General features: G+C 40.2%; 1 protein-coding gene and 1 pseudogene across 1 annotated transcript in view; one reads left to right on the top strand and one right to left on the bottom strand.

Annotated features, from left to right (window-relative positions):
* Positions 1-27,109, top strand: part of CTNNA1 (catenin alpha 1) — a 199,489-nt gene that overhangs the window by 4,692 nt on the left and 167,688 nt on the right. The gene's annotated exons all lie outside the window — the stretch shown is intronic.
* Positions 5,206-6,512, bottom strand: LOC118615162 (annotated as a pseudogene).

Genomic DNA, 27,109 nt, shown 5'->3' with positions numbered 1-27,109 from the left:
CCCGGGTCTCTCAGGACCACAGGCCGACGCTCTAACCGCTGAGCCAAACCGGCCAGGGCAGGCCTTTATTTTTGATAAAATTGAAAAAATTAAAGAATAACATACATAAAACTATAATATAAATGTAGAAAAGTACTCAAGTCATGAGTACCTGCTTAATGAATTATTTGAGTGAATACCACCCATATCCACCATCCAGGTCAAGAAACAGAAAATTACCAGTACTCCAGAAACCGTTTTTGTTCCTTTGCAGTCACTGCCAACCACTCCATTCCCTTTAGTTTTTAATTGAGACCTTAAGGTTGTTCCATAAGTGTTTGCTAAAGTTAGTTGAATTTCTTCCTATCTTACCCTCCATCATTAAGTCTTTTACATATAAGCAATACTCTTATTTGAGAAACTTACTGCTATCTTGTTGTTGCACTAGTTAGGCTCCTAGATTGGCATTGGCATTCAAGGTCTTCTAAATTCTGGACCTACCGTACTTTTTCAGCCTATTTTCTACTGTATATTGTTGCTATATGTCCTTTGCCAGGCATTTGTACTGGGATACTCCATTCTTCTTGGACACAAATGCTGTCCATCTCTGAAGGCTGAAATTTTAAAATTTGCACCTGATTATGACATTCTCACTCATATATTGTGTTTTGTTTTTGTGCTAAAATACACATAAAATTTACCATTTTAACTATTTATGTGTATACTTCAGTGTCATTAAGTACATTCACATTGTACAACCATCACTATCATCCATATCCAGAACTATTTTCATTTTCCCAAAGTGAAACTCCACAGTCATTAAATAGTGACTTCATTTCTCTTCCTCCAGCCTCTAGGCAACCATCATTGTACTTTTTGCCTCTTTGAATTTGACTACTGTAGGTGCCTCGTGTAAGTGGAATAATACAGTATTTGTTCTTTAATGACTGCCTTATTTTACTTAGCATAATACCTTTAAGGTTCATCGATGTTGTAACGTGTCAGAATTTTTTTTTTTTATCCTCACCTGAGGACATTTTCCCTTTTTTTTTTTTTTTTTTGTTCAGATAGAGTGGGGAGAGAGAGAGAGAAGAGAGAGAAACATCGATGCAAAAGGGACACATCGAGTGGTTGCCACCCGCACGACCCAACCAGGGCCGGGGACAAACTGCAACCGAGGTACATGCCCTTAGCAGGAACCAGCCCAGGTCTCTCTGGACCGCAGGCTGACACTCTACAGCTGAGCCAAACTGGCCGGGGCCAGAATTTCTTTTTAAGGCTGAATAATATTCCATTATCTATGTATCTGTTGATGGACACTTAGATTGCTTCCACTTTTTGGCACTTGTGAATGTTGCTGTGCACATGATTGTATAAATATGTATTTGCATTTATTTGTTTATTTTTTCCTTTTTATTGATTTTAGGGAGCGGGAGGGAGAGAGAGATAGAAACATTGATGAGAGAGAACATCGATTGGCCGCCTCCTGCACACCCCCTACTGGGGATTTGGTCCACAACCTGGCTTGTGCCCTGACTGGGAATGGAACCGGTGACCTCTTAGTGCATGGGTTGACGCTCAGCCACTGAGCCACACTGGGCAGGCTGCATTTCTGTTTTTAATTCTTTTGAGTATATTCCCAGAAGTGGAATTTCTGGGTCATATTATAATTTTATGCTTACATTTTTGAGGAACTGACATACTGTTTTCCACAATAGCTGTGCCACTTTACATTTTTACCAGCAATATATTAGGGTTCCAGTTTTTCCACATGCTCACCAACACTTGTTATTTTAAAATTTTTATTTTTTGTTAATCCTCACCCAAGGATATATTTCCACTGATTTTTTTTTTAGAAGAGAGGGAGGGAAGGAGGGAGAGAGAAAGAGAAACTGATGTGAGAGAGACACATTGTATGTGCCTTTGACTGAGAATTGAACCCGTAACCCTTCCATCTGTGGGCTGATGCTCTTAACTGCTGAGCCAACTGGCCAAGGCAACACTTGATATTTTTTTATATAATAGCCATCCTAGTGGATTTGAGGTAATAGCTCATTATAGTTTTGACTTGCCTTTCTCTAATGATTAATGATGCTGTGCATCTTTTTTTAGATATGTTTTTATTGATTTTTTAGATAGAGAGGAAGAGGGGAGGAGCGAGAGCAAGAGCAAGAGCGAGAGCAAGAGCAAGAGCGAGAGCAAGAGCAAGAGCGAGAGCTGTGAAAGAGAAACATCAATCAGCTGCCTCCTGCTCGCCCTCTACTGGGGATTGAGTTCACCTGGGCATGTGTCCTGACTGGGAATCAAACTGGGACCTCTTGCCCTGGCCGGTTTGGCTCAGCGATTAGAGTGTGGCCTGCGGTCCAGAGAGACCTGGGCTGGTTCCTGCTAAGGGCACGTACCTCAGTTGCAGTTTGTCCCTGGCCCTGGTTGGGTCGTGCGGGTGGCAACCACTCAGTGTGTCCCTTTCATGTCGATGTTTCTCTCTCTCTCTCCCCCTCCCACTCTATCTGGAAAACAAAACAAAAGAGAAAAAAAACACACAAAAAAACCAACAACTGGGACCTCTCAGTTCATGGGACTGATGCTTAATCCCGAGCCATACAGGTCGGGCATGTTGTGTATCTTTTAATTTGTTTATTGGCAATTTGTATATATTTTTTTGACGAAGTCTCTATTCAAGTCCTTTGCCTATTTTAATCAGGTTGTTTTTTGTTGTTGAGTTGTAGGAGTTATTTAAATAGTCTCGATATGAATCCCTTAATAGATATATGACTTGCAAATATTTTCTCCTGTTTTATAGATTGTCTTTTCACCTTTTTGATAATGTCTCTTGACACCCAAAAGTTTTAAATTTTGATCAAGTCCATTTTATCTATTTTTTATTTTCTTTCTTTTTTTTATCCTCACCCAAGGACATTTATCTGCAGATAGAGCGGGAGGAAGAGAGGGAGGAAGAGAGAGAGAAACATGTTGTGAGAGAGACACATCGACTGGTCGCCACCCACACAACCCCAACCGGGGCAGGCTGGGGACAAACTGCTACCAAGGTACATGCCCCTAGCGGGAACTGAATCCAGGACTCTGGTCCTCAGGCTGACGCTCTAATTGCTGTGCCAAACCGATAGGGCTATTTTTTTCTTTTTTGTCTATTCTTTTGGTGTCATAGCTAAGAAATTATTGCCATATCCAATGTCATGGAGCTTTTCTCCTATTTTTTTCTCTTTTTCAGCTGTTGTAGATACCTTGAGGATGGGTACTAGGTTCCTTTGTAGCTGCTTTACCCTCTGGCACAGTAAGCACATGATGAGCAAGGAAGCCTGGGGAGAGGAAAAAAAAAAGAAATTCTTTTTTTTTTAATCCTCACCCGAGGACATTTTTTTCCCATTTTTTGTTCAGATAGGGTGGGAGGGAGGAAGAGGAAGAGAGAGAGAGAAACATCGACGTGAAAGGGACACATCAAGTGGCTGCCACCCGCACGACCAACCAGGGTCAAACTGAACCGAGGTACATGCCCCCAGCGGGAACCGAACCCGGGTCTCTCTGGACCGCAGGCCGATGCTCTAACCACTGAACCAAACCGGCCAGGGCAAAAAAAAAAAAAAGAAATTCTTAACAGGTCATAATAAACAATAAAGACTTATGTAGTAGGGTGTCTTCTGCTGTTGCTAATTTGTCATTGATTATATGTCTATTAGCTGATGAATGGTGAAAATGTGCTTTTTGGAGTTTTTAATCTTATGAGTCTCAGCCTGAGAGTTTGAACTTTGTCATCTGTGTAATGAATAAGATGATTTATAAAGGGTATTTATCTTAGCCTCTAACGTGATAAAATGCTAATTTCTTCTTTCAGTTATGGAGTGTTGGACAAGACAAGTTTTTATCCATATTAAACGGGTTGTCTTACGAATAAAACCAGTGAACTAGTTCAGTATTTAAATAGCATTAAGTTGCTGATTTACCTTTCTTAAGACTCTTCTAGACCATACATTCTTTTACCAGTTGCTGAGCTTCAAGGCAAGTACAGTCTTTTGTATCTTACTGTTTCCTGTGACTCCTGATTCATTTCTAAACCCATAGCAGATACTATTCAATAAATACTGAATTACTTATAGTAGATGTATTTGTGTTACATGTAGTATTGTGCCAGGTTGATATGGGGGTGAAGGCATGGCTTTATATCCAGTTTATTAAATTTTTTTTTTTTTTTTTTTTAATCTCGTATCACCTAGAGATAAATACTGTTAACATTCTGGTGTATATCCTCTAATCTTTTTTCTAAGCATGTGTATTGATTATATATAACTTTTTTTTTTATTAATTAATTTATTTTTGTTGCAGATGTTTCTCCTTTTTCCCCCATTGACACCTTCCTCCCAAGATTATATATAACTTCTATAAAAACTAGATTTTACCTTATATGTTCTTCTGTAATCTACTGTCCACTGTCATTACTTGAACATTTCCCATATTAATAGTGTAAGATTTAGCTTTATGTACCATTAAGAAGAAAGAAAGACTACCAATAAAGTAGGAAATGCCATCAGTTGTAAGACGTATCCAGATTTTTTTTTTTATCCTCACCTGAGGACATTTTCTCCCATTTTTTGTTCAGGTAGAGTGGGAGGGAGAGAGAGAAACATCGACGTGAAAGGGACACATCGAGTGGTTGCCACTCGCATGACCAACCAGGGCTAGGGACAAACTGCCACCGAGGTACGCGCCCTTGGTGAGAACTGAACCCGGGTCTCTCGGGACCGCAGGCCAATGCTCTAACCCCTGAGCCAAACCGGCCAGGCCATATCCAGATTTTAGAGACTTAAAAATGTGAAATGGCCCTGGCCGGTTTGGCTCAATGGTTAGAGTGTCGGCCCGCGGACCAGAGAGTCCTGGTTTTAGTTCCCACTAAGGGCACGTACCTTGGTTGCAGTTCGTCCCCGGCCCGGTTGGGGTCGTGTGGGTGGCAGCCACTCAGTGTGTCTTTCTCACATTGATGTTTCTCTCTCTTCCTCCCTTCCTCCCTCCCGCTCTATCTGAAGATAAATGCAAAAGTGTCCTCGGGTGAGGATTAAAAAAAAAAGTGAAATGCCTATGCTTTAGAATTGATGAAATGTGATTTATTGCTCAGTGCTAACATAGCATTTGTTTTTTTGTCTTTGATCAGGTTTTTATTTAAAATTGGCTGTCCAAAGTGATTTGACCTTTATGGAATAAACACATTTAGGTTTATGCCACATGTATCTTTTCTTCTGTGGTGGGTTTCTTTTCTGCGGGCTTCTCATGCTGCTGATTTCTTGGTATCAACAGCCTTTTTTCCTATCAAAAGTTTTGCTTCCTAACACCAACAGCCTTCTTTCCATTCTTTCCTACCACAGGCTTCTTGCCTGGAATCCCCTTCTCAACTGATTTTGGCTTCTAGTGCTGGTGCTAGTGCTGCTGCTGCTGCTTTATCCATGTGGAGCTTGTGGTTCTTGGCCTGACGAAGGATGGTGTTCTGGTGCATGGTCTTTGCATGTGGGTTTAGCGTCAACATAATTCTTTGGTTTTTCAGTAGATTCCTCTTCAGGACTCTGCCATGAATCTTCTTGTGTGGTGATTGGAGAGCTCTTTCGGTCTCTGAGCCCTTGAAGATTCTGCTAAGGTCTGTGTTGAGTATCTTATGCATGGGAAGGTTGTAGTTACTCTTGAGGGAGGCAGCTTTATGCCAGATGCCATACAGCTCATCTAACTTGAAGAAAGAACTTTCAGTCTAGATCCAGAAATGGCCTACATGCCCACCAGGAGCAAGTTTCAAAATGTTTAGTTTGCTTACATTAAGCAGAGTAATTCCAGAGATGTTCCTGAAGGCTTCGATTTCTCTGTCCTCATTATAGATGATGCAAGATCTCCTACTCTGAATATGACGACGGTTTCTCATTTTGCCCTTGTTAGCTCTCATTCATTGAGAGGCATAGAGCTTTTTGATATCATTCTAGGTTTTAAGTTTCTTAAGAAGCAAAACAGCCTCGGTTTTCTCCTAGCCTTCAACTTTATCTTCAGCCACCAAAAGAAATTCAGGAACTTCCTTGGTGCAATGACCTTTAATCATGATCAGTGCTGGGAAGGCTGAGGCAGCCAGGGCAGAGCAGATGGCATATTGCTTCTGTGTCATGTTCACCCTGTGGTGCCAGTGGTGCTAAGTTTTGGTTGGTGCAAACATGCAGACTCCATGACACATATTTCTAAAAGCACCCTGGCCAGAATGATGAATTTGACCACTTTGAACTCTGGGAATTTGAGCCACTTCTCTGCCAGTACCCCAAGACTCAGCACTGATTGATGACCTGCCAGTTTACTGACAATATAGGGCTGTCTATTGCTTTTGTGCAAGTTGGTGTGAACAGAGTTCGCAGTATCTGGTCAGTAGGAGCCATGAACGCAGCAGGCAACATGACTTTTTTGCCTGAGGATTCCACCTTTTTGGAGTATACTGATATTAGTTGACAAGCACACACCATGGTGTGGAGAGGAGAAGGCCACACTCCTCTCAAACAGGTGGCTCCCACAACAAAAGGAAACATAGCATATTAGTGATTCCTTCCTATTCCATTATGTAGCTTCTTGGCTCAGTTGGATATTTAGTATTTAGTTTGCTTCCAGAGCTAATTTAGTTTGTAGCCAAATTATTTGCCCATCCTGGATTATTTCATTAGGATTACTTCTTAGAAGTGGAATTCCTAGGGGGAAAGATTTGCTACACTTTATAAAAGTTTTTATTGTGTTTAAATATACATAACATAACATTTACCATTTTAACCATTTTTAAATATTTAGTTCAGTAGCATTAAGTAAATTTACAATGTTGTGCAACCATCATGTCCATTTTTAGAACTTTTTCATCGTACTAAACAGGAACTCTGTACCATTAAACAACAACTGCTCATCCTCCTCTTTCCCCAGTCCCTGGTATACTTTATTCTTTCTCTGTGAATTTGCCTTTTCTAGCTAGATACTTCAGAAAAGTGGAATCATATAATATATTCCTTTTTTGTTGAGCTTATTTCATTTAGCATAATGTCTTCAAGGTTCATCCATGTTGAAGCATGTACCAGAATTTCCTCCCTTTTTAAGGCTGAATAATACTTTATTGTATACATATAACACATTTTGTTTATCCATTTATTTGTTGATGCACTCTTTTTTTTTTTTAATCCTCGAGGACATTTTTCCATTTTTGTTCAGATAGAGCGGGGAGGGAGAGAGGAAGAGAGAGAGAGAAACATCGATGTGAAGGGACACATCGAGTGGCTGCCACCCGCACGACCAACCAGGGCCGGGGACAAACTGCAACCGAGGTACGTGCCCTTAGCGGGAACCGAACCCGGGTCTCTCTGTACCGCAGGCCGTCGCTCCAACCGCTGAGCCAAACCGGCCAGGGCAATGTTTTATATCTTTTTTTATTTTTTATTTTGTTCAGATAGAATGGGAGAAAGAGAGAGAGAGAGAGAAACATCGACGGGAAAGGAACACATCTAGTGGTTGCCACCCTCACCACCCAACCAGGGCCAGGGACAAACTGCAACAGAGACACACGCCCCCAGCGGGAACCGAACCCGGGCCTCTCTGGACCGCAGGTCGACACTCTAACCGCTGAGCCAAACCGACCAGGGCTTGTTGATGCACTCTTATTAGGTTGCAACATTTTAGCTACTGTCAGTAATGCTGCTAGTACAAATATCTCTTTGAAACCCTACTTTCAATTCTTTCGGATATATACCCAGAATTGGAATTGTTAGATTATATAGTAAATATATTTTTATTTTTTTGAGGAACTACCATACTGTTTTCCATAGTAGCTGTACCATTTTACATTCAGCATACTACCAGCAGTGCACAAGAATTCTAATTTCTTCATATCTTACCAACATGTATTTTCTGTTTTTTTGGTTTATTTTGTAGTAGCCATCCTAAAGAGTGTGAGGTGGTGTCTTGTAGTTTTGATTTGCATTTCCCTAATGATTAGTGATGCTACGTATCTTTTCATGTGTTTTTGACTTCATATATCTCTGGAGAAATGTATTCAAGTCTTTTACACATAATCAGGTTGTTTGGTTTTTTGATTGTTAAGTTTCAGGAGTTCTCTATTCTAGATATTAATCCCTTATCACATATATGATTTACAAATATTTTCTTCCATTCTCTGGGTTGCCTTTGCATTTTGTTCATGTCCTTTGATACTCAAAAGTTTTTATTTTGACAGAGTCCCATATATCTATTTTCTTTCTTTGGCTACCTGCCTGGGCCTTTGGTGTCATATCCAAGAAACCATTGACAAATCCATTGTCATGAGTCTTTGCCCTGTTTTCTTTTAAGAGTTTTATAGTTTTGCCCTCGCCGATTTGGCTCAGTGGTTGGAGCGTTGGCCTGCGGTACAGAGAGACCCGGGTTCGGTTCCCGCTAAGGGCACATACCTCGGTTGCAGTTTGTCCCCGGCCCTGGATGGTCGTGAGGGTGGCAGCCACTAGATGTGTCCCTTCACATCGATGTTTCTCTCTCTCTCTCTCTTCCTCTCTCTCCCTCCCGCTCTATCTGAACAAAAAATGGAAAAATGTCCTCAGGTGAGGGAAAAAAAAAGAGTTTTATAGTTTTAGTTCCTACATTTAGGTCTTTGATCCATTTTGAGTTAATTTTTGTGTATAGTATTAGGTAATGGTCCAACTTCATCCTTTTACATGTGAATTTACAATTTTCTGAGCACCATTTGTTGAAAAGTCTGTCCTTTCCTCATTGAATAATCTTGACAGCCTTGTCAAAAGTCATTTGAACATACAGTATATGTGAAGGTTTGTTTCTAGGCTGTATTCTATTGTGTTGGTCTCTTTTTCTCTGTGCCAGTACCACACTGCTTTTATTACTGTAGCTTTGTAGTAAGTTGATGCCAAGTTAGCATTTGAAGCGAAAAATATTTTGTGCATTTAAATTCTATACTTTTGGTGCGAGGTGGGTGGGGAGTCGATGTCCCTCTCTCCCTCTCTATCTGAAGATAGATGGAAAAAGATATCCTCAAGTGAGGATTAAAAAAAATTTCTGTGGTTTAGTTGTATGTACATGGTGTTGTGAAAATGAAGCCCTTTAACTTTTCTAACTTTTCTAGCCCCTTAACTTTTTTGATCATGGAGGTGATTATACAAAAAACTCACAATAGTACACCAGAGTGAATTTTGCTGCATATAAAAAGTGAAAAAAATAAAGTTAAAAATTAAATTAATTCGAAATGTATATTTTTGCTAGTTTCTATATCTAAAATAAACAAACAATGAAAAATGTGGAATCATTTATCCTTTTTGCCTCCCCAGCCCAAACCATGTTTTCCTCATGAATGACTGTGAAGCCATACCCTTAGAAGACTTAGAAGAATTTTTGTTATACTGTACATGTTGGAAGCTTTAGTTTTATTAGTACCTTCTGTTTTCTCTTTAAGAAGTTAAACACATCAGGCATCTGGGAAAATCGCAGAGTATCAGTTCTGAAAATTTGCCCATGTGCCCATGTGCTTGCTTCTGGACCTAGAAGGTATTGCTTGTGTGGCTTGGCAGTCTGCTCAGCACCCTCATGTTGTGGCCATAGGTTGAGTGGGCTTAACATTGTGGGGAAGTGGACAGTCTGGCTTGACTTGCTCTATGTCACTCTGCTTGTTCACTTGCAAGAGCACTATACTAAATTTATCCATTATAGAAAGTTCAAAGTGTATAGAAATAACCATGCTTCAAAGTAAAACTTTAACATTGCCCTTTCTCTGTTGGAGTCCCTAAATGTTCATTATTTTCTTTAGTTGTTTTTTTTTATAGCTATCAAACTTTTTTCTTTCCCATGTGCAAGTATGCCCCAACCCCATTTCTAATGGAGCTTGAAATTAGCATGTATTTCTTCTATTTACTTGTTAATGGACTGCTATCTATCAACCCCACTTTTTGATTGGGATTTAATTTGTGCTTTTTCACTGGCTGCAAGTTTGGAGTAATGCACATAATGTAAATACAGTTCTAAAGGCAGCTTCAAGTGTTATTCTAAATATTTGTAAAAAAAGACTTGATCATTTGGAACAATATTATATGGGTAATGTGATTTGACTTTTTAAATTTCTTATCTGTTCCATGTTCCCATTATAAGAGAAGAGAAGGACTCATATTATGGAAGTTAATATAATTTTCATCTGTAAGATTTTTTTTTAAAGACTTTCAAGGTTTACAGAGAAAAAAATTATCATTTGCAATAAATCTTATTTATTTTTGGTTAATCCTCCCCTGAGGATATTTTTTCCATTGCTTTTTAGAGAGAGTGCGAAGGATGGAGGAAAGGAGGGAGAGAGAGAGAGAGAGAGAGAGAGAGAGAGAAACATTGATGTGAGAGAGACATATTGATTGGTTGCCTCCTGCATGTGCCTCTATCAGGGCCAGGGATTAAACCTGAAACCCAGGTACATGCCCTTAACTCTTCAAGGCTGACACTCTAACCACTGAACCACATCAGTCAGGGTTCTAGTCTTATTCTTTAGTTGGTAATCTGAAGGTTAGTTCTTTCCTAGATTGTTTTGGCTATTGTATTTAGTTATATTGAGCTGTGGATTTCCCTTATTTTCTTGTTCTGAGATTTTATTACTATTATTGTTATTTTGTGTGTGTGTGTGTGTGTGTGTGTGTGTGTGTAACCTCATCTGGGGGACTTCCGGTCAAGATGGCGGCATAGGTAAACGTGGTATTGCGTACTCTCACAACCACATCAAAGTTACAACTAAGCTGCAGAACAACCATCATTCAAAACCACCTGAAATCAAGCTGAATGGAAGTCCTACAACTACGGAATTAAAGCAGCAGCCACATCGAGACTGGTAGGAGGGGCGGAGGCGCACAGGGCTGGTCCCACACCCACGTGTGGCGGATAAAAATCAGGAGGACACCTCAGCTGGGAAGGTCCTTCTTGAGGACTGAGGGGTCCACGTCCCACACCAGACGCCCTACTCAGGGTTCCAGTGCCAGGAAGAGAAGTCCTCATAACTTCTGGCTGGAAAAACCAGCGGGAACTGAGGCTTAGGGAAGCTGATGCGGCTGGAGCACCAGGCAGCTTCTTAAAGGGCCTGCGCACGGACTTGTCGGACTCCCTCCCTCTAAGCTTGGAGGGGAGGCAGCTCAAGGGGCACCAGAGACATACAGGGAAGAACTGAGCTGTTTGGCACTGGAGAGGGGGCTTTCTCCGGGACAGGCATGCTGTCAGAGACTTTTGTTCCTTTGGTGAGCCCTTCCCTAGGACAGCAGATAGTCGCCATATCTGGGACTCCAGCAGCATGGCTTACACTGGTAGCCCTACCGTGGTAATTTCCTGAGGCCCCGTCCCACTCAACTTTCAGGCCCACCCTAGCTGTTGCCAGTTGCTTAACCATAGGATTGGCCTGTCTTGGATCCTGCTTCAGGTTTTCCTAAATTCTTGCAAACAAGCAGCATCTGGTCTCAGCTAGCCCCATACCTCTCGTTAAGTCATACACAGAAAGAAACAGAGGGTGGCAGCCAAAATGAGGAGACAAAGAAACAAGTCCCAAATGAAAGAACAGAATAAAACCCTAGGAAAAGAACTAAGCAAAATGGAGATAAGCAACCTAACAGATGCTGAGTTCAGCATACTGCTTATAAGAATGCTCAATGAACTTAGTGAGAACCTCAGTGAACTTAGTGAGGGCCTCAAGAGCATAAAAAAGGACCAGTCAGAAATCATGGATGCACAGTTAGAATTGAAGGAGGCATTAACTGAAATAAAGAATAACTTACACAGCTTCAATAATAGAGTACGTAAATCCAAGGAGCAAACCATCGATTTGGAATGTAAGGAAGCAAAAAACGCCCAATCAGAACAGCAAAAAGAAAAAAGAATCCAAAAAAATGAGGATAGTGTAAGGAGCCTCTGGGACAACTTCAAGCGTGCCAACATTCGCATCTTGGGGGTGCCAGCAGGAGAAGAGAGAGAACAAGAAATTGAAAACCTGTTTGAAACAATAATGGCAGAAAACTTTCCTAACTTGGTGAAGGAAACAGACATACAAGTCCAGGAAGCACAGAGAGTCCCAAACAAGAGGAACCCCAAGAGGCCCACACCAAGACACATCATCATGAAAATGCAAAAGGTTCAAGACAAAGAGAGAATCTTAAAAGCAGCAAGAGAAAGGCAGCTAGTTACCTTCAAGGGAGTTCCCATAAGGCTGTCAGCTGATTTCTCATAAGAAACTTTTCAGGCCAGAAGGGAGTGGCAAGAAATATTCAGAGTGATGAAAAGCAAGAACCTACAACCAAGATTACTCTATCTTGCAGAGCTGTCATTTAGAATCGATGGCCATATAAAGAGTTTCCCAGACAAGAAAAAGTTAAAGGAGTTCATCACCACCAAACCATTATTCTATGAAATGTTGAAGAGTCTTTTTGAAGAAAAAAATTAAATACATGAACAAACAAAATGGCAACGAATACGTATCTATCGACAATGGAATCTACAAACAAAATGAATAGGCAAAGCAGAAACATTCTCATAGATACAAAGAACATTTTGTTGGTTGCCAGATGGAAGGAGGGTTGGGGGAATGGGTGAAAAAGGTGAAGGGATTAAGAAGTACAAATTCATTGCTAGACTGACAAACCTCAAAGGGAAAGGGGTTGGGGAGTGGGAAGAAATAAGCCAAAGAATTTATATGCATATATGAATAACCAATGGACACAGACAATAGTTTGGGAAAAGGCAGGAGGGGGGCGGGAGTGGGGAGGAGCGGGTCATTGGGGGAAAAATGAGGAACATCTGTAGTACATTCAATAGTAAAGATTAAAAAAACCAACAACCTCATCTGAGGATATTTTTCCATTGATTTTTAGAGAGAGAGAGAGTGGGAGAGAAACAAACATACACTGATGTTAGAGAGACACTTCAATTGTTTGCTTCCTGCACGACCTGTAACAGGGCCCAGGATCGAACCTGCAAATCAGGCATGTGATCTTAACAGGGAATTGAACTTGTGACCGTTCAGTCCTTGGGCCAGTGCTGTAAGCACTGAGCAAACTAAACTGGCCAGGGCTGAGATTTTCATTATTAAATATTGTTATACATAAGTAGATCATCAATTGTGTTTTGAAAATGTTTTATTGCTATGGTTTATTTTGCTAATATTTGACATTATGAGTTTATGGTGGGATTTCAAAGCCTGGTTAATTACCAAGTTACATAATTCCTGTATTGATTTATTAACCAGGTTAGATTGCAGACTGTTCTTGAAATTGAAAGTACTGTCATAACTTAGAAAATGCATTTGTTGTGGCCCACTTCTAGTGACATGAAGGATAGGAGTTTTTGTTAATAGTCCATTTGCCCCGTGCAGCTTTGATACCTGATTTCTTTCCAAGCAAAGATGCATTGTTACTATTCTCCCACGGTGTATTGAATATTTCATAATGTTAAATATTTCAATATTAATCCAGACTCTTAATCATAGTTTGTGAAAAATGATAGTGCAATGAATAAGGCAGAAGCTGAAAGGGTAAGTTACTATTACTGATGAATCAGTGTTCATGGAGATTTTCTAATTGTCAAAGGTTTCTTGTAATCATCTGTTACCATTTTCTTGCTTCCTTGGACCTGGGGTCATCATGTGCACTGAAAAGCTCTAGACTGACTTTGTAGTGCATCTTTAGAAACTTGTCATTTTGCAGAGAAGTGCTAAGTGAAATGTGAGCTTGATAACTTGGGAGAAGGGGGAAAAATCCAAATAAATGAAAGATGGCAACCCTTTAGAAAAATTGAAGCTTCTTTAGGATCATTAAGACCAGTGAAAGATGTGATTTTTTTTGGTATCTTTATTGAGTCAGGGTCTGAGGCAGTATTTAGTTTGCTGTATCTCAGCTGCTGCAGCAGAGTTAAGTACTATACAGTTGTTCCTCACCACTTTGCGCTTCAACGGTTGTAGCCTCACTGTATTTCCGCGATAGAGTGAAGCCGCGACTGTCGAAGTGCGAAGTGACGAGGGATGATTATATATATAGCAAATAAAGAATCCTACTTCGCAGAAATTCATTTATTGCGGTAGAGTCCGGAACTGATTAACCGCAATAAACGAGGGCCGACTGTACCTTTATTTTAAGTCTGCATTTCAAAGTAGGTGCTGGGAGAGATGATGCTAAGAATGAATGTGTCAAAAATTGCTAACCTTGATAAATTAGAATTAGCCATCTATACCCATTTTTACTAATCTATAATGAGAGAGACATTTCTCATTTCTTTCTACATGCTAGGTGAAACCTGAAACATTCGAGCCAATTCAGTTAATAATTTATAGAATGTTATTAGATGAAAGTTACCATTCTCAAAAAAGCCACGGTCACTGTGCTCAAAGGGCTTTCAGTTTCATGGGAGATAGACACTGATATAGTGCTCTGTGGCAAGTGCTGTAATAGAGATGAGATGCTTGTAAAGTGCTGGGGGTGGGGGGCAGAAAAGAGAAAACAATACTTTTTGTGGAAGCAGAGGACATTTGTGTGCATCTTGGAGGAAAATGGGAAAGTCTGGAAGGATGGTTTGAGCAGAGGAAAAAGCTTGCATAAAGCTCTGGAGACATGCACATGCACAGGGGAAGAGTTTCATGGAGTAGAGGCAGGTGAAGAGACTGACAGGCTAGTGCAGTCAGGTTTGCTTACTACAGGAGTTTTGGCTTCCTCTTGTCTGTGGAAGCAGATAATGAGGGCTGTTAGGAAAAGACTCCAAGGTAGTCTAAACCAGGACTTAGGCCAGAGCCCTGAGAATGGGAAGAGTTATTAGAGTGAGATATTTACTGAGGTGCAGAGAAGGAAAGGGGGTTCTTGAATATCTTTCTAAGGGACCTGGTTTGGTGGAGCTTTGGTCATTGGAGACAGGGAAGGCCACAGGGTGAATAGATTGAAAGGAAAATGCTTCGTTTGGGGCCTTTGGAGTTTCGAGGAACTCAGCTCTGCAGTTGTGTGTGAAGTCCTTTAGATTGGGAAATGCCACTGGCTAGGAAGGCACTTGCTGGTTACTTTAGCCTTCACTGTGGTAACTGTAAGAGGTGGGAGTTTGTGCCTTTGTTTTTTTGTTTGGGGTGGTGGTTCAGGATTTCTTTAAAAAAAAAAAAAGTTTTTATTTATTTATTTTTTGGAAGGAGAGAAAGGGAGGAGAGATAGAAACATCAGTGTGAGAAACATTGATTGGCTGCTTCCTGCACGCCCACTACTGGGGATCGAGCCCCAAATCCGGGTGCCCCAACTGAGAATTGAACCAGGACCTCTCATTCCATGGGATGACGCTCAATACACCAAGCCATACTGGCTGGTTTTTTTTCCCACTTTTATATGTGGTTTTTGGGACGTGCTAAATTTCTCTGGTGCCATTGCCCCTTTGCTTGCAGAACCTGAAACAGCCGCCCCCTATCCTTCCATCCTATACATTGGATCCTCAGTGAGGACTCGCTGGCCAGTTGGGGACTCTCTCCTAGGCACTCTTCTTGTGCACTGATGGAACAATTTACAACTTCATATACTTTCTGTTCTATTGTAACTATTTTCTTGTTTAGACTGAGCATTTTCCCCCAACTTTTTTTTTTTTATTCCTCATCTGAGGGCATTTTTCCATTTGTCTTCAGACAGAGAGGGAGGGAGAGAGAAAGAGAGAGAGGCACGTCGACTGGTTGCCTCCCCCACTACCTAACCAGGGCCAGGACGAACTGCAACTGAGGTATGAGGTACATGCCCCTGACCGGGAATCAAATCAGTGACCTCCTGGTGCATGAGTCGATGCTCAACCACTGAGCCACACCTGCCAGGCATTGCATTGATATAGTAACATTATTTAATTTCTTTTAAAGAGTGGTCTAAGAACCAGTATCGCCTCTCCCTGGGCACTTGTGAGAAATGCAAACTTCCTACCCTAGACCTAGTGAATCAGAATTTGCCTTTTAACAAGATTCCCAGAACTGTTGCTCTCATGAACAGTCCATATTCATATAAATTCCACCTGTATATATAAATTCATGTAAAAGTGATGTCCTTTATAGTTTTTTATTTGATTTAATCCAGGAATCAGTAAAAAGATCACATAATGCATTTAGTTGTCATGTCTCTCTAGTTTTGATTTCCAGCCCCCCCCCCCCCCCCTTACATTGACACTTTTGGAGAGATGAGGCCTTTTTTTTTGGTAGTTTTTTTTTTTTAAATCTTCACCTGAGGAAAATTTTCCATTTTTTGTTCAGATAGAGTGGGAGTGGGGGGGGGGGGAGAGAAAGAAAGAAACAGAAACATCAACATGAAAGGGACACATCGAGTGGTTGCCACCTGCACAACCCAACCAGGGCTGGGGACAAACTGAAACCAACATACATACCCGTAGAGGGAACCGAACCCGGGTCTCTCTGGATCTCAGGCCAACGAGATGAGGCCAGTTTTGTAGATGTTTTACAGTTTGGTTTTGTCTAATTGTTTCCACCTCTGGCAAGAATATTACCCATGTAAAGATTAATTTTTCTCAGGACATTGCAGTTGTCAGGTTGTTTACTGGTGGTGATGCTAAATTTCCCCTTTTGATTAAGTGACATCTGCCAGATTTCTCCATTGTAAAGGCACCTGTTTCCTTTTGTACTTAATCATTAATTGCTCTGATGATCTGGTAGGAGTTTCTAATTAGTTTTTATGTTTCTAGCACCTAGCAGGATCTTGGGACATGGTAATTGGCCAGTCATTCATGAGTTATGAATGACAAAATAGGTAATCAAAGGTCTATCTTCTACAATACAGTTCTTTCTTGTTTTCTCACTCGGTCTGGTTAACTACTTTGATTCTGTAGTCAAGTGCAGGTATCTTTTCTCCTGGCTCTCCAAGAAAATTGCAGTACTCTTATTCCTGTGGGCTTCTTTCTCCTCAGCTGTGTTAAAGTTTCTCTGCCTTTTAGTCCCATTGTTCTAAAACAAAACCTCTTTATCTTTTTGTTTCTCTTTTCTCTTGTGCCTCTAGTCCAGATGCTGGTTTCATCTTTGCTTTGCTTTTCAGAACAGAGTCATCCAGTTTCTTATGGAAACAGAGACCTCCTGTGCACCCATAATCAGTTGTCTGTTAGGAGGGCTAGGTGCAGCTTTCTGTTAAACACTCCCATTGTTAATGGTCTCAATCATATGGAGTAGAAGCTAAGTAAATAAACTTATATATCCATTCCTTACTGCAAGCAGTCACTTAAGCAGCTGTGGAGCTTTATATATATTTTTTCCCCTTCACTTGATTTCTTATCTCTTCTTGCTCTATGCTCCAGCCACATTGTCATCCCCCCGCCCCAAAGTCTTAGGAAATGCTGCCTTGTATTTGTTACCTATGCCTGTAACGCTCTTCCCCTAGATACACACTTGACTGCCTCTTCCTTGACTTTTAGATTTCAGCTCAGATGTTATCAAGATAGAAAGGCCCTTGAAGGACTCGACATAATTTCATTACCATTACCATGCTTACTTGTTCCCCCTAGCACTGATACCTGTCTTATTTATGCCATTACTATGGTGTATGTTTTCATGAAGGCAGAGTTTTTGGTCTTGTTCTGTGCTGTCTGGAATAGTGCCTATATGGAGAAGGCACTCAAAAATTTGTTGATTGAGTGGCTAAATGGTTTATAACATTTTTTAAAACGTTTTTTTCCCATTGACTTTTTTATTTTTTAGAGAAAGTGGAAGGGAGAGAGGTAGAGAGAGAAACATCGATGTTGAGAGAGACACATCGATTGGTTGCCTCCTGCACAGCCCTGGTCAGGGAGGGAGAAAGCTGCTACTCAACACATGCCCTTGACCAGAATTGAACCTGAGACCCTTTGGTCTGAGGGCTAATGCTCTAATTGGCAAGGGCTCTTTATTTTATTTTTAACTGAATTTATTGGGGTGATACTGGTTCACAAAATCATTCAGATTTCAAATATACAACTCAATGAAACATCACCTTCGCACTGCTTCATGTGCCCATCAGCCTAACCAAAGTCTCTTTTCAACCCCATTTTCCTCCCTTTGTGCACCTCCAACTACCCTTCACTCCCCCTTTCCCTCTGGCTATCATCACAATGTTGTTTGTATCTCTGTGTTATATATATATATATATGTGTGTGGTGGTTTTTTTTTTTTTTTTTGGTTAATCCCTTCACCTTCTTTCATCCAGCTCCCCAACACACCTCCCCTCTGACAGCTGCCAGACTGTCCCATGTCTTTGTTTGTATTTTGTCAGTTTATTTTATTCATTAGATGCCACATATAAGTGAGATCATATAGTATTTGTCTTTCTCTGACTAGCTTATTTCACTTAGCATAATTATTTCCAGGTCCATCCATGCTGACGCAACAGGTAAGATTTCCTTATTTATGGCCATGTAGTATTCTGCTGTGTAAATGTACCACAACTTTTTAATCCACTCATCTAGTGATGGGCACTTGGGCTGTTTCCAGATCTTGGCTATTGTAAATAACGCTGCAATGAACATAGGGGTGCGTATATTCTTTTGAATTAATGTTTCGGGTTTCTTCAGATACATTCTCAGAAGTGGGATTGCTGGGCCATAAGGCTTCAATTTTTACTTTTTTGAGGAAACTCCATACTGTTTTCCACAGTGGTTGCACCAGTGTGCATTCTCACCAACAGTGCATGAGGGTTCCCCTGTTCTCCACATCCTCACCAGCACTTATTATTTGTTCATTTATTTATGATAGCCATTCTGGCAGGTGTGAGGTGATATCTCATTGTGGTTTTAATTTGCCTCTCTCTGAAGATTAATGAAGTAGAGCATTTTTTCATATGTCTATTGACCATATCTATATGTCCTCTTCGGAGAAGTGTCTATTCAGGTCCTTTGCCCATATTTTAATTGGATTGTCTGTCTTTCTGGTGTTGAGTTGTATAAATTCTTTATGTATTTTAGAAATCAACCCCTTTTCAGATGTATCATTGACAAATATGTTCTCCCATTCAGTGGGTTTCCTTTTCATTTTGTTGATGGTTCTTTTGCTGTGCAAAAGCTTTTTAGTTTGATGTAGTCCCATTTGTTTATTTTTTCTTTGGTTTCTCTGGCCCGAGGAGATCAATGGACAAAAATGTGAGATCTATGGACAAAAGTGTTGCTATGAGAGATGTCTGTGATTTTACTGCCTATGTTTTCTTGTAGGATATTTATGGTTTTGCAACTTACATTTCAGTCTTTAATCCATTTTGAATTTATTCTTGTGTATGGTATAAGTTGGTGGTTTAGTTTCATTTGTTTGCATGTACCTGTTCAGATTTCCTAGCACCATTTATTGAATGGACTATGTTTACCCCCTTGTGTGCTCTTGCCTCTTTTTTCAAATATTAATTGACAAAAAAGACATGGGTTTATTTCTGAGTTCTCTGTTCTGTTCCATTGATCTATATCTCATGCCCGAACCAAGATTTAAAAAAAAAATTTTTTTTTTCTTTAATGATTTTAGAGAGGAAGGGAAAGGGATAAAGAGATGGAAACTTCGATCAGATAGAACATTGATTGGCCACCTCCTGCATGCCCCACACTGGGGATTTGGCCCGCAACCTGGGCTGGGTTCTGCGACCTCTTGGTACGTGGGTTGTTGCTTAACCACTGAGCCACACTGGGAGGGCCATGACAGGATGTATTTATTACAATGGGCTTGTAGTATAGTTTGTTATCAGTTACTGTGCTACCTCCAACTCTGTTGTTCTTTCTCAAGAATGCTGAGGCTATTCAGGTCTTTTGTGGTTCCATAAAAAATTTTGGAATATTTGTTCCAGATCTGTGAAATATGCCATTAGTTTTTTGTTTTGTTTTTTTAAATCCTCACCCGAGGACATTTTTCTACTTTTTGTTCAGATAGAGTGGGAGGGAGAGAGAGAGAGAGAGAAACATCGACGTGAAAGGGACACATCGAGTGGCTGCCACCCATACAACCCAACCAGGGCCAGGGACAAACTGCAACCAAGGTATGCACCCTTAGCAGGAACCGAACCCGGGTCTCTCTCGGACTCAGGCCGACGCTCTAACCGCTGAGCCAATGAGCCAAACTGGCCAGGGCTGCCATTAGTATTTTAATCGGAATTACGTTGAATCTATAGATTGGACATTTTTTTAATCCTTACCCAAGGACATTTTTCCATTTCTTGTTCAGATAGAGTGGGAGGGAAAGAGAGTAAGAGAGAGAGAAATATCAACGTGAAAGGGACACATTGAGTGTTTGCCACCCGCACAACCCAACCAGGCCCAGGGACAAACTGCAACCGAGGTACGTGCCCTTAGAGGGTACCGAACCCAGGTCTCTCTGGACTGCAGGCCGATGCTCTAACCACTGAGCAAAACTGGCCAGGGCTAGATTAGACATTTTAGTATGGACATTTTAATGATGTGTTAATTCTTCCAATCCATGAACATTGTATATGCTACCACTTATTTGTATCTTCTTTAGTTTCTTTCTTCATTGTTTTATCTCCTTGGTTAAATTTATTTTTTATTGTTGTTGCAGCAGTTAATGGGATTATTTTCTTAATTTCTCTTTCTGATAAGTCATTATTGGTGTATAAAAATGCCACCAACATCTGAATATTAATTTTCTATCTTGCTACTTTGCTGAATTTATTATATCCAGTAGATTTTTGGTGGAGTCTTTATGGTTTTCTATGTACAATATCATATCGGCAAATAATTATAGTTTTAGTTCCTCCTTTCTAGTGTGGATGCCTTTTATTTCTTTTTCTTGTCTGATTGCTGGGGCTAGTACTTCCAGTACTGTGTTGAATAATAGTGGTGAAAGTGGATATCCATGTCTTGTTCCCAATCTTAAGGGAAACACTTTTAATTTTTGCCTACTGAGTATGATGTTGGCTGTGGGTTTGTCATACATGTCCATTATGTTGAGGTATGATCCCTCTATTCCCACTTTGCTGACAAGTTTTATCATAAATGGAGCTGGATTTTATCAAATGCTTTTTCTACATGTATTGATATGATTATATGATTTTTTTTTTTATTCTCATCCGGGGACATTTTTCCATTTTTTGCCCAGATAGAGTGGGAGGGAGAGAGAGAGAAACATTGACGTGAGAGGGACATGTCGAGTGGCCGCCTCCCGCACGACCCATCCAGGGCTGGGGACAAACTGCAACCGAGGCACATGCCCTTAGTGGGAACCAAACCCGGGTCTTTCTGGACCGCAGGCCGACGCTCTAACTGCTGAGCCAAATCGGCCAGGGCTGATTATGTGATTTTTATCCTTCATTTTGTTTAAGTGATGGTATTAACGTTTATAGATTTGTGAATACTTTACCAACCTAACATCCCTGGAATAAATCCTACTTGTACCTGGTGTATGATCTTTTTACTATCTTGCTGGATCCATTTGCTAATATTTTGTTGAGGATTTTAGCATCAACATTCATCAAAGATATTGACATATAATTTTCATTCTTTGTAGTGTCTTTATCTGGTTTTAGAATTAGGATAATGCTGGCCTTGTAAAAAGAGATTGGAAGTCTTCCCTCCTCTTTAATTTTTTGGAATAGTTTGAGAAGGATAGGTGTTAGTTTAATTGTGTTTTGACTTATGTTGGATCAAGGCTAAGCATTTTTTAGTTGTTGATACTGTATTTGTGATTAGAAAGACTGCATTTTGTGGGGAGAAAACACCATAAATTTTATTTGCTTACATGGAACGTGTGTTTTTATACCTCTTTATTTTGTTACCCCTCCTGCTTCCCAACCAGTTTACATTTTAAAAGGTGACAGGCTTGGGGGACAATTTAGTAAAAGAGGCAGGTGTCAGGATGAGTCTTAATTATGAGAGTTAACTTTTTTTTTCTAGTTACTGGGAGATTTGAGAATTGAGATTCCAATAGCTATGTTAACTATTTAAAAAAAGTTTTTTAAAAAATTGATTTTAAAGAGAGAGGAAGGGAGAGGGGGAGAGAGAGAAACATGGAGGAGAGAGAACATGGATTGGCCACTTCCTGCATGCCTCCCACTGGGGATTTGGCCCACAACTTGGGCATGTGCCCTGACCAGAAATTGAACCTGTGACTTCTTGGTGCATGGGTCGACGCCTAACCACTGAGCCACACCAGCTGGGCTGTGTTAACTCTTTTCAATGCGGAAGCAACCTGGTTTGGGACTGCACTAGTAATGTACAATCCTATATCTTGTAAGGTGTGACAGTTAATGTTTCTGTGGGTACTTTTAATTTCTAAATTTTCTTATTTGCATTTAAATGAACCATCCTAACACTGCATTACCTTAACCTTGCTGGTAAAAAAAAAAATTGGCATTGAGTAGCATGGCAAGGATATTCTAAAGCTTTGGAGCAGACACGTTTTAAGAATGATGTGGTTGTTCTGATGTAAATGAACACTTAATGTCTTTGAAGAAGGCATGTAGCTCTTTGTGGGAAAGAGGCAGTTTGCCAGCAGTCAGCCTCCTTAGTTTTGATGGAGCTGTGCTTTTATTTTCTGCTTGCTTCTTCATTTCTCTTTCTGTCATAGGTGGCTGATAAATGCCTACATCTCTACCCCTTTCTGAATTTATAGCGTATTTTTGCTTTATAGCCAGGATTGCTGTTTATAAGGTAATGAAGACTGAGTAACTACAGTTTAACTTTTTATTTAGTTCTACTAGGCATGATACCTCCTGGAAAAACCTAAAGTTGTTGTAATTCATTAAGGTTGGCTAGCTCTAGTAGGTTTTGTAATAGATCTTGTGAAGGAGTGCTCTGTAAGTTAATTGGAAAACTTAGAAACTGCCAAGAGTTTGAAACTTATTTGTTTAGCTACTCTATACAATATCATTAATTGTAGAGAAGCAGAAGATATGATTAAGATTAAGGCAGGAGCTTTGTCATGGAAGGCTTGTAAATATTTTTAAATTGGGTTGCATAAATTCAATTCAACTAATGCTGTGTCTGCTCTGCATAAAGCATCTTTCTTGCTGGTAACTTAGGAGATATAAAGAAGCATAAGCATAGTTATCCTGCTTAAACTTAAAATATAACTAGGAAGACCACAGGCTAAATAAACCTGGGGAAAATTAATTACATTTAATAATACAGAGGCTATGGAGAGATAATATAAATAAAAGAAATACTAGAATTTCAGGGCTGGAAGGACATGGAGCTTAGAATTCAACCCCTTTCATTTTATAGACGAGAAGACTGAGGATCCAGAGAGGAAATGATTACCCAAGGTCAGATAATAATTTAGTGACAAAGCTGGTACTAGAAGCCATGTTCTTTCCAGAGAATATACTCTCATTAGATTTTAAATACTCTACTTCTGCTTTTTGAAATCCTTTTATGGTTGAGGTCACCAAAAACATAACTTGGCTCTGTAGTATAGTTTAATAATGTTCAGTGTGACTTTTGGCAGGGCTCTGATTAAAGATGCTATACAAGGCAGTCTGCTTCCATCGTGGTTATTGAAAGACTTGAAAACATACTAAATGGGTTTCCAATTTTCAAGTGTCAGCATATTTCAAGTTTTTCAATGTTAGTGAGTGATTGAGTCCTTTGCCCTAACACTGTTAGTGGGAATCTACATCAGGTGAATTTTTATGGAGAAGGCTAGAGACTTCCTTAGAGAAATTAATTAAGAGGATTCAGAGTTCTGGAATGTAGAATTGGAAGGAATTTTAGGGGAGAATCTTGTTCAGTAGTTGCAAAGTATTGACAGACGACTCACCTAGTGGTCAGACACCTTTGCTTGTCCCACACAATGGTAAAATATTTTGGAGCTAGTTGGTAACGTTCAAGTTGGTAGTTTTCAGGTAAAAATCTGCATTTCTAGATCTCTCGAAAAATTGGATGACTTGCTAATCCTAGGTCTACTGATGCTTAGAGCTGATGGGCAGCTGAGCACATGCTTTCCTGATTAACCAGTCCTGGCCCCTCCTAGCAGTCTCTCCTAAGTCAGGTGTCATTGGCAGTTCATTATTGTACTTACACTCTGCCTCTATTAGAGTTAAGAAGTAAGTGAAATTATTTTGTACCCTGAAGTGTCAAAATTAGGAAAACAGACCAAAAAGGCTTTTTTTTTAGAACTTTTTCTTTTTTAAATTATCAACATCTGTACAGGTCTTCAGGGGACTCTTGTTCTTTCTCTAAGACAAATCTAATTTTTATCCAAGCGTCAAAAGGCTCCATCCTCCCCACCCCCCACTGGGCTGGCCTGGCCAGTCTTTGCAGGCTTACCTTGGGCAGCTTTCTTCTCCTCTTTTTTTTTAATGCTCACCGAGGACATTTTTCCATTTTTGTTCAGATAGAGTGGAAAGTAGAGAGAAGAAGAGAGAAACATCTATGTGAAAGGGACACATCAAGTGGCTGCCTCCTGCACTACTCCAACCAGGGCCTGGGACGAATTGCAACCGAGGTACATGCCCTTGGCCGGAATTGAACCTGCAACTCATTGGTCTGCGGGCCGACACTCTAACCACTGAGCCAAACCGGCCAGAGCCCTCTTCCTTCTTTTCTCCTCCTTTCAGGTATCTCCAAATAGCCTTCCTTCTTCTCTACAGCTTCCCTTGGCCTGAGACCCTCTCTCTTAGACCAGTACTTTCATTTTGGTTCTCAGTTTTGCTCATGTAGGAAAAGTGGGCCTGAGCTACGGGATCTAAAGCAATAGGGATGCATGTATGTGCTGTTTGGACCTTGATTTACTGGTTTTCAAAAGTTACCAAATCTTCAGGCCTAGTGCTTTTCCCCAGGCAGGGGTTGGCTAACTGCCCTTCCCTGGGCTCCTGCTTTTCTTTTCTTTTTTAAATTTTTAATTTATTATTATCATTATTATTTTTGGTACGTGCCCGTAGCAGGAACTGTACCTGGGACTCTCTGGTCCACAGGCCGATGCTCCAACCGCTGAGTCAAACCAGCCAGGGCGGGGCTCCTGCTTTTCAAGAAGGTTTTTTATTTCAAGAAAATATGGAAGAGTATATTTCTTTGGGAATTATTATTTGTTGTATTTGTTTAATAATTAAAACAAATGTGGCCACATGACTGTTTCAGCTGGCTTCACTTATCAGTTGGTTCCCTCCTTCTACAACTTTTGAAAAGTTTCGTTATATTTGTTGCTGATGCAGTGACTATGGAATGCTAGGATACGGGAGTGCATGGGGCAAATCATTTTTCCCGAAATGTCTTATCTGTTGCATTTGCTTGAAATGTTACTAACCCTTTAACAATCTAGAGCACTCCATCTTCTAAAGTTTACTGATTTGAGCTGAACAGTTTAATGCACAAATAATCTTTAAAAACCAAAGTATAGGCCTCACATGATATCAGTATAGAGAGCATATTTGCCCAATTGGATTGAAACAAATTCCCTGGAAACTGGCATCTGTATTACCAGATTAAGCAAATCCAAAATCTAAATTCCTTTTGGCACTCCATTTCCAGTGAAATGTTAAATGATGCCTGTGCTGATATTTTCAGCAATATCTAATGGGGTCCATCTATTTGTTGTCACTCAAGCATGCATTTATAGCAGATGATACACACAGATATTTTTATATTAAAGTTGTTAAGAGTGGGCTATTCACAGACATGTGCTTTCCTATCTTGTCTTGGTCATCATTTTATAATCTTGTTTTTTTTTCGGTCATTATTTAAGCATAGATTTTAACATTAATTAAAAGTTGGCCCTTGTGTATTGCGGTTAATCAGTTCCAGACTCTGCTGCAATAAATGAATTTCCATGAAGAAAGATTCTTTATTTATATATAGTCATCCCTCGCCACTTCGCGCTTCGACTTTCGTGGCTTCACTCCATCATGGTTTGAAAACACGAAGTGGCGAGGGACGACTGTAATCGTAAAAAGTCGATTCCTCAGCCACACTAGACACATTTCAAGACTTCTCTCTCCTTCCCTGCTTTTCTTCCTCTGTTCTCCTTTTACCGTCTTCTTCACTTTCCCCTTCTGGTCTATTCTTCTTCCTTTCACTCCTCCTACCCCTCTCACTGTCTCCATCCTTTCTCCCTTCCTATCCCTTTTTCTCACTTCCCTCTTTTCCTTGTCCTTCTTCTACCCTTCCTTCCCCTCTCACTCCCTTTCTTCTCTCTTCCTCAAACTATCTCTTCCACTTTTCAATTCTCTCTGTATATATACATGTATTTAATACATTATTATTATTATTTTTTTTATTTTCTTTTTTTTATCCTCACTCGAGGACATTTCTCCATTTTTTCTTCAGGTAGAGTGGGAGGGAGAGAGAGGAACAGAGAGAGAGAGAAACATCGATGTGAAAGGAACACACCGAGTGGCTGCCACCCGCACGACCAACCAGGGCCGGGGACAAACTGCAACCGAGGTACATGCCCCCAGCGGGAACCGAACCCGGGTCTCTCCAGACTGCAGGCCGACGCTCTAACCGCTGAGCCAAACCGGCCAGGGCAATACATTATTTTTTTATATCCGTTGCAGACAGCATGGCCATTACATGAAACAAGGACATAACTGCAATATAATGATGAAAATTTGAAAATTTAACATTGATACAATACTATTATGTAATTCATAATTCATTTTTAAATTTTATCAATTGTCTCAATATTTTTTTCTTCTAGTACAATTTTAGTCCAGAATTACTTTATTTAGTTGTCATGTCTTTTTAGCCACCTTTAATCTGGAAGAATTATTCAATCTGTCTTTCTTTTTCTTACCTTGACATTTTTGAAGATTACAATGAATTATTTTGTAGCATATCCCTCACTTTGAGTTTGATATTCCCTTATGACAAGATTGAGATGATGTAATTTTGGTAGGCAATACCACAGAAAGTGATGTATCCTTTCTCAGAGTGCACCATATCAGGAGGTACATGATGTAAATTTGTCCCTTTATTGGGATGTTAGTTTTGACCACTTGGTTAAGATGGTGTCTGTCAGGTTTCTTCTTTTTTTTTTAATCCTCACCTGAGGATATTTTTACATTTATCTTCTGACAGAGTGGGAGGGGGAGAGGGGGAGAGAGAGAGAGAGAGAGAGAGAGAGACAGACAGACAGACATTGATGTGAGAGAGACACATTGATTGGTTGCCACCTACACGGTCCCAACTGGTGCCAGGGACTAACTGCAACCGAGGT

The sequence above is a fragment of the Molossus molossus genome, unplaced genomic scaffold (genome assembly GCF_014108415.1).
Source record: "Molossus molossus isolate mMolMol1 unplaced genomic scaffold, mMolMol1.p scaffold_m16_p_4, whole genome shotgun sequence".
Lineage (NCBI taxonomy): Eukaryota > Metazoa > Chordata > Mammalia > Chiroptera > Molossidae > Molossus > Molossus molossus.
This window is presented reverse-complemented; position numbering and strand designations above follow the sequence as displayed.